Source organism: Paramisgurnus dabryanus, chromosome 10 (assembly GCF_030506205.2).
Source record: "Paramisgurnus dabryanus chromosome 10, PD_genome_1.1, whole genome shotgun sequence".
NCBI lineage: Eukaryota > Metazoa > Chordata > Actinopteri > Cypriniformes > Cobitidae > Paramisgurnus > Paramisgurnus dabryanus.
This window is the reverse complement of record NC_133346.1, coordinates 24,567,593-24,579,933: the sequence shown is the minus strand read 5'-3', so window position 1 is coordinate 24,579,933 and position 12,341 is coordinate 24,567,593. Positions and strand designations below refer to the sequence as shown.

At 35.7% G+C, this 12,341-nt stretch overlaps 1 long non-coding RNA gene across 1 annotated transcript; it reads left to right on the top strand.

Annotated features, from left to right (window-relative positions):
* Positions 1-10,218: 10,218 nt before the first annotated feature.
* Positions 10,219-11,886, top strand: LOC135779822 (uncharacterized). Its single transcript, XR_010544869.2, has 3 exons — positions 10,219-10,441; positions 10,539-10,775; positions 10,855-11,886. It is a non-coding gene; the product is annotated as an uncharacterized lncRNA (long non-coding RNA).
* Positions 11,887-12,341: the final 455 nt, after the last annotated feature.

Here is a 12,341-nt window from a genome sequence, read left to right as displayed (position 1 = left end):
AAACATGAAAAATAGCATCCCTGTAACTTTGTTTTGGTTAGGCCCTCTCTGCAAGCATGTGAATATATAGGTCATTCGGATTTCGCTCCCCCCATGACGTAGGTAGGGGATCTTATTATAATGATACCGCCCCTTCATCTGCGCTATCCACCATGACGCTGCCTCGAGTGCGAGAGTCAGAGAGAAAGAATGACTGACAGCACGACGCGTTTGTATTCCCTCAAACACAAACAGTAGCCTACAATCTTATAACTTGTAGTTTTAATAATCTTTCTTACGTTGAATTAACGTTCTAAAGGATTAACGTTACCTTAGTGCAAGAGAGAGAGAGCGAGTGAGTGAGAGAGAGCGAGTGAGCGAACAAACGATAGAGAGAGAGCGAGCAATGCGACGGTTCACAAGTATGTGGTTTAATATGTTTCTCTGAAGTTTATATGAATGAACACGAGGATTAATGAACTGTATGAGACAGAGTGAGAGAACAACGCGTATTCACTATCATACACAATAAGCATAAATATGTTGTTTAATGTTTCTATGAAGTTTCAAATGAATATGAGGAGTTACTAGATAGAGAGTGAGAGACTGACAAAAACGCGAATGTGTTCAATATGTGTACACAATAAACTTAAACATGTGATTTGATCTGTTTCTCTAAAGTTTAAGCATTAAACGTGTTGTTTTTTATTACAGATCATTTAAATGTGCTCGTGTGGTTTGGTCAAAAAGTAAACTTCTGGGTAATGTGGAAGTGTTTTTTATTGTAACATGCTGAAAATCATTGTGCCTGCCAGCATGAGACCTAAAAGTCTTTATTTTTATTCCACAATGTTCCCCATCTGCTGATAAACATGTGAAGAGTTTGGTTCCAAAACGCAAAAAACACCATTTTTGAAATGAGTTACTGCCAAAATCAGTATTATATCAGGTCAGTGTTTAAAAGTAAATTCTTAATTTTACACAAAATCCAATATCCGCCGTGTTATTCTGTAATCTTTTCTCCCTTTTTTCCCAAAACGCAATAAACCCCACTCCTCATTTTCTACAGAATGCAATAAATCCACTCCACAGATTACAGCGCACCCTTCCATGCAATATAAACAAACAATGGCGACGCGTTGAGTACACAGAGTCCTAGTTTTCCTCATCTACTTTGTACTTCGTGATCAACAAACAAACAAAAACGAAATAATACTTTAATAGCATTGATAAACCTGTGGTCTTCTGTGACGGGAAAGAAACGTAAGCCATCAACATCTACAGTAATAATTTATGCAAGAGGCACTCGGGAGATGATCGCTTGTTCTACCGACAACATCTAGCTTCTCTCGTGCTAACCCCCAGGGGATCTTATGAAAAACTTTCCATAATTTTACTGAAAGTCAACGAGAATCACAGCTGATTGCTGTGAAAAATGTTAAGCGACGACGTCAAGTATAACCGCGCAGCAATGACAGTGTTCCTAATATGACAAAGTAAGCGTTTTGATTAATGCCATTAATGGGTTTTTTTAATCAGTGTGTACAACTGTTCAACTAAATTAATATAAAATGGCAAAAATGAATGCACATTTATACATTGATTGAATAGATTTATAGAATTTTGAAAAACAACTTTTTTCAAAAATTATCTGTTTTTATAATCTTTGAAAATCAAGTTATGGATTTAAATTTTTTATGTTTCTATAACCTAAAGTAGTCTGGTAGGAAGGGGGGGTTCACCTGCACCCGAAAAGTATATTTTTTTAACCTAGTTTTTTGTAATCCTTAAGGTGTCTAGTAAAGGAATTTTGATGTTCCCCATGCAAATTATTGTCCCATATGTGATTTTTTGTACCATCTTTTGTGACCGTGCTTGATATTCGGCTGTGAAAAATGTAAACTTTAAATCTACATAGAATCTGAACAATACATCCTACAGACACAATCCACCCCATTTCCTCTTCGTCTTTGCACGAAGAATTGATAGATATGAGGATTGTCATGATTAGATGATGTATAATGCATAAAAACTCAAATAAACACAAGAAAAATTTAAATACAATTGTGACATCATCCTCGTGTTCTAGACACCTTAAGGATTACAAAAAACTAGGTTAAAAAAATATACCTTTCGGGTGCAGGTGAACCCCCCCTTCCTACCCTACTAAAGATGCTATGTGAAAGTTTGTAACAGAAAATAGTGGTTTTCTTCTTGTCACTTTCTTGGTATAGAAAACAAGTTTTTACCGAAATTTGTCACAATGGATTTATTTCGTTTTGGAACCAAACTCTTCATGTATTTAGTATGCATAAAACAGATGATTGACATTTTAAACTTGTTCAAATATATAATGCTTTACATCGCTTCCTAACTTCTTTTGTGAGAATATCTCCCTGATGCTCTGTTATGTCTACAGCGTGAGCACTTGAGACTCCGCCCACCTGAGCAGCTCATTTGGATTTAAAGGGATACACACAAAAACGTTGCATTTTTGCTCAGCCCCATAAAGTGCCTATTTTAACATGCCACAATAAATTACCTATAGGGTATTTTGAGCTAAAACTTCACATAATGTATTGTGGGGACATCAAAGATTTATTTAATATCTTAAAAACGTCTTGTGGAATGTCCCCTTTAATGTTGTGTTCCATTAAAATCACTCCACTAAGTGTTCAACTAGCATTCTGATATTATTTGTGACTTCTATTTTTCATATTCTTTCTATCTGGTGATAAATTCATTGTCTAGGATTTTTAATGATAATAATTTGAAAACATTGACATTTACAGTTTTGTACATTCTTTTATTGCATGTTCTGGTACAACCACATCTAATTAAACATGATTAATTCTACTAGAAGAATAGTAGAATGAACTATCACATAAAAAAATATTGGTGGAAAATATAACATGCAAACACAAACATAAAATGGAAGCTGCTTTGGAAACAAACAGAGGTCTCATGACTTTCATATCCTTTCCCAGCACCCAGGAGACATTTACCATTATATTTAAGGAAATTCCTCTTACACAAATCTGCTAACAACCTTTAAAATATTGTTTAAATCAACTTTTAAAAAAAAACTTTAAATAACTTTACTTTTGCAAAAAGTATTGACTTCCAACATTTTGTTTAGTTGTTTCAAAGCATTTTTTTAAGTTCACATAACTTGTTGTTTTTGAATTAGTTCATTCAACTTAAATGTTAACTTCTTAATGTCTCACTACTCAAGTATTTGTTACCTCAACTTAAAACATATGTTAAATCAATTCAATAACAATTTCTTATCCTATTATGATATCTTAGAGACTTAGATTAGGCAAATCTATCAACTTTTGGATTAACCTAAATAAATCAGACATGTGCTGCTGCGCATGTTATGCTATTATTTTGTTATGTTATGTTATGCTTACATGTTATGCTTATTCGTGTATTGTTTGTGCCTCTTTTGTTTCGAAATGTAAACAATTTGAACACACATGAACATACAGTAGCTCTTCCATGAATTGGTAGTGTTTGTTACCAAGATGCACTTGAGCAGTTCAGTAGAAGTGGCCACTGGTTAGCGTAGTTTTATTGGGTTGTGCTCTATCTGTTTCATTGTCTAACAACAAAAACCAAGAAAAGCTTTTCCTTGTATTCGGCTTTAGTAAAATACAGCTTGTGACAGTTCAGAAGGTAAGAGAAAGTGAAACAGATTTAAAGTTCTGATGTTTTTCCTCACATAATAATTTCAGACACTTCCACAAGCAGCATGAGACATTTGTCACGGAGTGACTTAAGATGGCGGAACCCAAAATGGAGAAGAATCGTTCCGCCCGGACGAGTGTCCATGAAACACCCCGCTACTTCCGGTAACTCCAGGCAAACCAGTTTTGGGCTTTATGGAAGACGAACTTGGCGATTGGCGATTGGGCAATCCGAAGAAGAGGAGGAGTATAAATAAAGATAAAAAGGTACAGCAATGGGAGCTTGTTTTGCACCAAATTATTCAAATTTGTTTATGGGTCTCTGGGAAGAAACATTTGTCTATTCGACTCTAAATGAATATGTCAATAAGATTGTATGGTGGGGTAGGTATATTGATGACATTCTTCTTATATGGTCTGGGTCACAGCAAGAGTTGTTAAAGTTTCATGCATATCTTAACAGCACTAACCCTAATTTGAAGCTGAGTCTAGAGTTTTCACTAACAAATATCCATTTCTTAGATCTGGAGATATCAAAAGATGACCAAGGTGAATTGCATACTTCCATGTTTAGGAAACCTACTGATCGGAATACTATACTGAGGGCAGAAAGTTACCACCCACTGTGGTTAATAGAGAATATTCCTTTTGGTCAATTTCAAAGGATTAAACGTATATATGATTCTGATGACAATTTTGAAAAAAATGCTCAAGACATGATTCAAAGGTTTAAGAAAAGAGGGTACAAACATGAGACTTTAAATACAGCTTACAGTAGAGTTACAGAAATTAGCAGAGAACAGCTGTTGGTTCAGAAACGGAGGCGACAACAGGAGTCAAACCAAGTTTATTTTGTCACACAGTACAGCAATCAGGCTAATAAGATAAAGCAAATAATAAAGAAGAATTGGGACATATTAAGATACTGTCTTGAGAGAAATACTACCAGAGGTGCCTACTATTACCTTTAAACGAGCTCCTACTCTAAAAGATAGTCTGGTGAAAAGCTATATGCCTCCTGTACAGAATAAAACTTGGTTAAACACAAAAAGGGGTAACTATAAATGTGGAAACTGTAATCACTGTAATAATATGGTCAAGACCAGCAAGTTTACAGATGTGACATCAAATAGTGAATACAGTATACACTCATTTATTAATTGCAGTACCTCATTTGTTGTCTATAGACTTGAATGTCCTTGTGGCCGTTTCTATATTGGAAGAACCAAGCGTAAACTTAAAGAAAGATTAGCAGAGCACAAATATGCTATAAGAACAAGTAATCATCAATACCCTATGGCTCTACATTACAAAGAGGAAAGCCATGGAAGTAGTGATACTTTAAAAATCATTGGCATAGAACATGTTAAAACATCATTAAGGGGGGGCAGACTAAAAAAACTATTGCAAAGGGAATCCTTTTGGATTTATACATTAAAAGCTAATCAATACCCTGGTCTAAACTTGGAATTGGATTTTTCCCCTTTTTTGTAACTGACTACATGCATATGTCATTATTTGGTTATATTTATCTGTCAATGTAGATGTTTTTAAAATGATATACTGATGTGAAAAGTGAAGAATATAGAACTTGTAAAATCATGTAGCATCTGAGACTTACTTATTTATTGGATCATGAAATGTAATTACATCCTTTTCTTCTTTTTTATGATATAATCTGTTTCTGCAATTGCTGTATTAAGTAACCAGTCGCTGTATATTTATATGTATTGTTAGTGGTATTTAAAATTATTACTTTATAATATTGACAATGTAACTTGGTGGGGGGTTTTTTGTGTCATGTGATACCTGTATAGATCATGTGTGTTAAGTCATGTGACCATATGAAGATAATAGGTGTGTTCGACTTCATGCGGCGCTGCGCAGACCGATCGGCGGCTGACTTGAAGCAGTGCATTCCGGTTAGTAATCTTGTCCGACTTCAGCTGGCGCTGCAGGCACGTGACTGTGTCATATGGTTTTTAAGTACCGCGAGAGCGTTTCGAGAGTAGCCGGCTAGCTCAGCCGGTGCAGCTTCTCCAGAGCGGCTGCCCGGAGTTGTGATGACGTAACAGCTTTACGTGATTGGTCGCCTCATTGATGACAACGATCACGTGCGTTTCAAGTTTAATCCAACCTTTAGTTCCACTTATAAACATTATAAATTCATGTTTTAAAACAGGAAAAAACACTTTAATATTCTTAAATATGTTATATTGTGTCGTGTTATAAAATAAAAATGAAAATAACAAACTCTATTGGTATTTTAATAATATAGGCTTGTTTCGCGTTATTTTCAGGTATACAGTAAAGCAGCAATTCAAATATTCGATTCGATATGTTTCTGCTTGCAACTTTTTATTAAAAGGTTTGTTTTTATCAAATTCACCAAACCATGATCACATGCTTTCGTGTTTATTATAATGCCTTTTTAATTGTTTTTAATTTAATATTTATAGTAATATTATTGTAGTTTTTGTTTAAAGTTTTTTTTTGGCATTCTTCTTCATACACATCCTTTACAATATTCAGCAGCATAATCTAAAATAAATGTTTAAAAATAACTACAGTTTTTTATGTTCTGTGTGGGCAAAATAGTGTCTAAGCCTACACAATAGAATGCACTCTTTAATTTGTTCATCTTAAAATACTTAATCTTTGTAGTAAACAAACTGCTGACAACTAAGACTGCAAATTCAACATAACAGGAACACATTCTGGTCGCTTTCATGGAGCTGATTTAAATCAGAATTGAAATCCATCAGAATTTTTTTTCTTTATTTGAAAAAAAATGTTTCATCTAAAATATGTATGTTAAAAGACCTTATAAAGTCAACCGAGATCAAATTTATTATTAGATTACTTAATCATGCTATAGCAGAAACACCCTGCATCAGGGCCGGAGTGGGGCCACTTTTCAGCCCGGGAGTTTCAACCACTTTTTCCATAGTGTTATTCCAAATTAGCACTTTTTTCAAATTGGATAAATAAAGCAACAGTTCAGCTCTTACTATAGTTTTTATTAATATCATGGTTCAACAAATAAGGTAAAAGTTAAATAATATTTCACTTAAGATAAGAAGTTAACAAAAATATTCCTCTACACTCTAAAAAAGGCTGGGTTACTTTTTACCCACAATGGGTAAATATTGGACAGAACACATGCTGGGTTAAAAATTACCCAATGTTGGGTTGTTGTTAATGCAACCATGGATTATAATAACCCAACAGTTGGGTTAAAACAACCCAGCACTGGGTCAATTTTAACCCAGCAGTGTGTTCTGTCCAATATATAAAATATATAAATAACCCAGCCCTTTTTAGAGTGTATTCCATAAGGAAAGGTTGATAAATTATTAGCATTGCTAATGCTATGAGGCCGATGATTAATGCAAATAGAAATATAAAAGTCCTAATTAAAAAAGAAAACAATTTGACAAAAATATTGAATACAATATTGGGTAAATGGCATAACAAGTGATTTATAAGCTTTTTTAGGCTGGTCATTTTTGACTGGGAAAACAAAAGGTGTTATAGGGTTCTGAACACAACCTGAGGGTTAAATAACTTTAATTCATGTTGTTTATTCATGGCCTCCTCATTTTCAGCGGGGGACTGCTCAGAAGCTGCTTGCATAATATTTGCAAAGTCTATGAATCGCCATGTATACACAAAAGGGTAATATTTTAACAAAAAAAAGTTTGGCTTGTAAATAGTTTGCCAACGGTATTAGCCGAATAATTACGTTGCTAATGCTAATCATTACTAGGCTTATTTCTCTTTAAGTTACCTGTTGCCACTTTTGTTTGTCCTCTTGAAAATAAATCTGTAGGTTTGGCACATTTGGCAGCATCCTCCTCCAATGGATTTTTTCTTCAACCTGTTTTTTGTGCCCTCCTCCTCTCAGACGCGTATTGTTACGGTTGGGCCGGCCCAGCCTACCGGAGAAAAGTTTTCTTGGACGTGCTATGGACCGAACCAACTCTATGGGAGGGGAGGGGAAAACTCCCTCACATGGTACAACCCATGCAGAGGCTGCGCGCTGCAGTGTCAATGCGAAACGTGTGAAGTGTCATTTAAGAAAAGGTAGACTCACTAACGTGACAAAAAAAAAAAAAAAAAAAATCGACCGGCCCAAAAGTGAAGCGGCCCACCGGGAATTCTCCCGGTTCTCCCGATTACCCACCCCGGGCCTGCCCTGCATGCTTCAGCAAAAATTGTACACCCTGACTCTATTTATCTGTCTTCCAAAACTTATATATGTCTAAATACTTCAGCTTAATTGACAGACTTCTACAGAAAAACGCACCACTTAAAAGTTTGTTTAAACATAAATAATAAAAACACCATGACAATCACTACTAATTGAAAGTTGGCATGAAGGGTACACTGTAAAAAAAATCCGTAAAAATTGCACCTGGGTTGCCGGTAATTTACCGTAGATTTAAATTTATGTTTTTTACTGCCAATATTTTGTTCAAAGTTAAATGAACATTAAACATTTACAAGTCTTTATCTTTACAGAGTAAAACTAAAAAAAACAGCATCAAGCAAAACATTCTGGGAAACAAAATCTGAAGCAAAAACAGAAAAAGGTTGATGATGATTTCTGGTTCCCAGAATGCTTTGCATGAGGCTGTTATTGTATAGTTTTATTCTGTAAAGATAAAGACTTGTTAATATTTAAAATTTATTTAACTTTGAACAAACTCTTGCCAGTAAATAACATAAATGTAAATCTACGGTAAATTACCGGCAACCCAGCTGCAATAACATTGTAATTTCTACGGATTTTTTTTACAGTGTATCTCTGCATTGATTGGTACCTATTAGTAATAATAAACAGAACAGGTGTTGGCTATGGCCCAATTGTTCCTTTGGATATATAAAGAACATGCATTGCTTTGTGCAACATAACACAAAATGGATAATGTAATAATTCATGTGAAGGACAGCACAGGTAATGTTGTAACACTAACTGTGTCCAAGGAAATTGCTGAAAGAATGAAAAATGGTAAGTAAATGACAGAACTTTGAAATAATGAGTCACCAATAATTTTTTTAAATGTCTTTTTTAATATTTTTTTTTTCTTCTCCAGATCAAAAGTTCCTTTCCTCTGTCATGGAGAAGGTAAAAGCCACAGAAATGACAAAAGGTATACTTTTACACAATTTTCTTTATTGAAAGTTTGAGCTCAAGTAAAAAAAGTTTTTAAGTGACAATGACCACATTTAATGCTTTCTTTCCAAACAGCCCTCATCAGTGGCCCAGGTTCTATCCCAAAGGTCACTCAACCTACCACTTTTCCATCTTAGAAATATCTCAAAAATACGCCATATGCTGTCTGCATCAGATGCAGAAAAGCTTATCCATGCTTTTATGACCTCTAGATTAGACTATTGTAACTCGTTACTCGGGGGATGCCATGCAAATCAGGTAAACAAGCTACAGCTGGTTCAAAACGCCGCCGCAAGAGTGCTTACTCGATCTAAAACGTATGACCACATTAGTCCAATTCTGGCATCTTTACACTGGCTACCAGTTAAATATCGCATACAATTTAAAATATTACTAATCACCTACAAAGCCTTAAATGGCCTAGCGCCCTCGTATATAAAAGAACTACTATCAGAATACAATCCACCACGTAAACTGCGATCACAAAATTCGGGTTACTTAATTATCCCTAGAATATCAAAAGTGTCTAAAGGTGGTAGATCCTTTTCCTACTTAGCCCCTAAGCTCTGGAATGATTTACCAAATAATGTTCGAGTATCAGACACAGTCGATCAATTTAAATCTAAACTTAAGACATTCTTCTTTAACAAAGCATTCACATAGAATGTCCAGTAAATGTACTTTCCCGCAGTAGTTATTTTGTCTAGAACAAAGCACTCACATACCTCATACGGGTAATTTACTCTTGCCGCAATAGTTAGCCTGTCTGGAACCGAGCTGAATTAAACCACTATAATGTATGACACTTGCATTACATGCGAACGGCCCCTACGCTAATAGAATTCTGTTTTTGTCTCCCTGTCTCGTCCTCGACTCTGAGGACAATGAGACAAACAGACCCAGTTCCTGTTGCTGTGAAGGTCATCGCACCACTAATCATCTGGCTGTCCTTCAACGTGACGCCCAACCGATGCGCGACCAACGGCCACCGGCTGAACCAGTTTAATCCGCTTACACGCTTCCTATCCCTACCGTGTCTATATATTATAAATATAAATATTAATCTCTCCCTAGGGTTTTTTGTCCTTCTAGGATTTTTTCCCATTGGGTTTTCTCCTAGGGGGTTTTTTAGTCCCAGGGAGAGTCAGCCAACTTTGGCTTAACTTAGCACTTTACTGTACACGTTACATTATTAATATGCTCGCTTACACGGTTTTTTATCCTTAGCCGCTATATTCTACTTCTTATACTATGTATTGATTTTCAATGTTCTCCTCTACATCTACTCATGTAAAGCTGCTTTGCAACAATTAACAATTGTGAAAAGCGCTATATAAATAAAATTGAATTGAATTGAATTGAACTCTATGTACCACTAGTACCTCCACTAGGTCCCCTGTACCCCTAAATCTCTGTGTGAAGCCACCATCACCACCACCATCAACCAGCCAGTGCAGTATAACTACCACCAGGCCCCCAGTTCCACTTACCCCCAGTGTTAGTGTCCCACTGTCTGCCACTCTTCAAGCAAGTGAAGCCACTCAAAGGTCATCTACCTCCATCCAGTCAGACAGCCAGGAATCACATCAAGGTACTGCATCGAAGATTGTAAGGAAGATAAATGTCAATGCTGTAAATAATATTTAGATTTTTCTGGTGTTTATTTTTTATTCTGTCTCTTCCCTCAGAAATGACACAAAATTACACTATTGCTACTGGACCTAACAAAAACTTATCAACATCTGTACTTCAGGAACAAACCGGCATTCTATCAGAAGCTTCGAACAGCATTTACACAGAAGGGGTACAACCTGTCAACAGAAAAAATTCGCAAAAAACTTTCAAACATGTTAACAACATACAAAAGGGTGAAGGACAGACGACGTGCCACTGGTGAGGGGAAGAATGCCTGGGAGTACTATACAGTAAGTGTAAAACCATATTGTATTACTAGGCGACTGAAGTTTAGACATTTTCATTGTGCGCTACTTTTTTTTCCTACAGCTAATGGATGAGTTATTTGGCTCATCAGGGATTGGCACTGCACCACCAGGGACAATTTACTCCACGCCGTTATTTTCGGAAGCAACATCCTCAAACAAATCTACTACACTTCAGGACCAACAACCCCCACCCGTTCAAGACCAGCCGGCTGAGGATGAACATCCTGGAACCTCAGCAATGCAGAGCACAACCAATCCTACCAGCAGGCAGAGGAGGCAAACGCAATCCTCTCAGTTTTTGGAGTCGTATGAGGCACATGCAGAAAGGAGGACTGCTGTGCTTGAGACACTGGTGAGGCCTGACTTTGAGAGATGGCGGCGACTAAAGGAGAGGCTAGGCGATCCTTTGAAAGGAAGATGCTGACCAGCATGGGAACAATTGTGGAAGAGCTAAAAAAATAAGTAAACATCAAGAGCAAATTATACACTTATTACAAAATCAACCTCAATAAAATGTTTTCAAAAATAAACATTGCATTTTGACTCTTAAATGTTTACTACCTGTGCAAAGGTTCCCTTTTGTTGGACTTATTCTTGTGTTACACAATTTTTAAAGGGACAAATTTTTTTCAAAAATGTATAGTACTGACTAAATGCTTACTCCTTCCTTATTTTTCCCCACCTTTTCAAGTAGTAAATACCTCAAAAGTGGCAGAATTTTAAATGGAAATTGACAAACTGTTATTTTAGGAGTTGGCACCCTTTGACTAATGTTCAAACTCATTCCCTGACCACTTCTGGAGCTGTCACGAAGAGCTTGTTAAGAGTATTGCATTTCCTTCTATGCAGGGCACATTTAGCAGGGGATTTTGTCCAAAGCGACTTACAAAGATTAGAAAACAAACCCGATGTATCATAGGAGGGAATAGAACAAAAGGTTCTTATAACAAGATTCAAGTTTTCACTATTTCTAAACCATACATGTTTGAAAGTTAGTGAAGGTCTTAAATACCCCCCATGACAGACTCTTCAGAGTTTGACATGGCTCTTTTAGCTGCTTTATGATTTGGTCCAAGTCTTGTAAAAATAATTTGGTTGGCACAATTATATTTTTGTCTAGAAAAGTAAATTAAAACCTTTGACCAGTAGTACACATGGTTCTTTTTCTCATTAAAATTCTTTTAATTTAAAATGGATGTGTAATGTTACAGTGTTAACTTTACTCCACACTCTCAACTTGCCTTACAAATGTATCTAAAATTCTTAATTACGTAATTGCAGTAAAATTACTAGATCTCCATAATCTTTTTTACCATTATTTAGATCTGTTAAATGGGGTTAAATTTGCTCTGTCTATACCCAGTAAAGTCACTAAAGTCTCAGACATCAAGTCAAATAAGAACAGCATTCTTTTAACAACACAAACTAGGTCAAAACATAACTCCAAAGGTATCTTTGTAAATAAAAAATCCTTACAAAATAAATGCATCAGTATTTTCTTTTTTTTTTTATGTTAGATCTGGTTACAAATTACGTCTTTGTAAATGC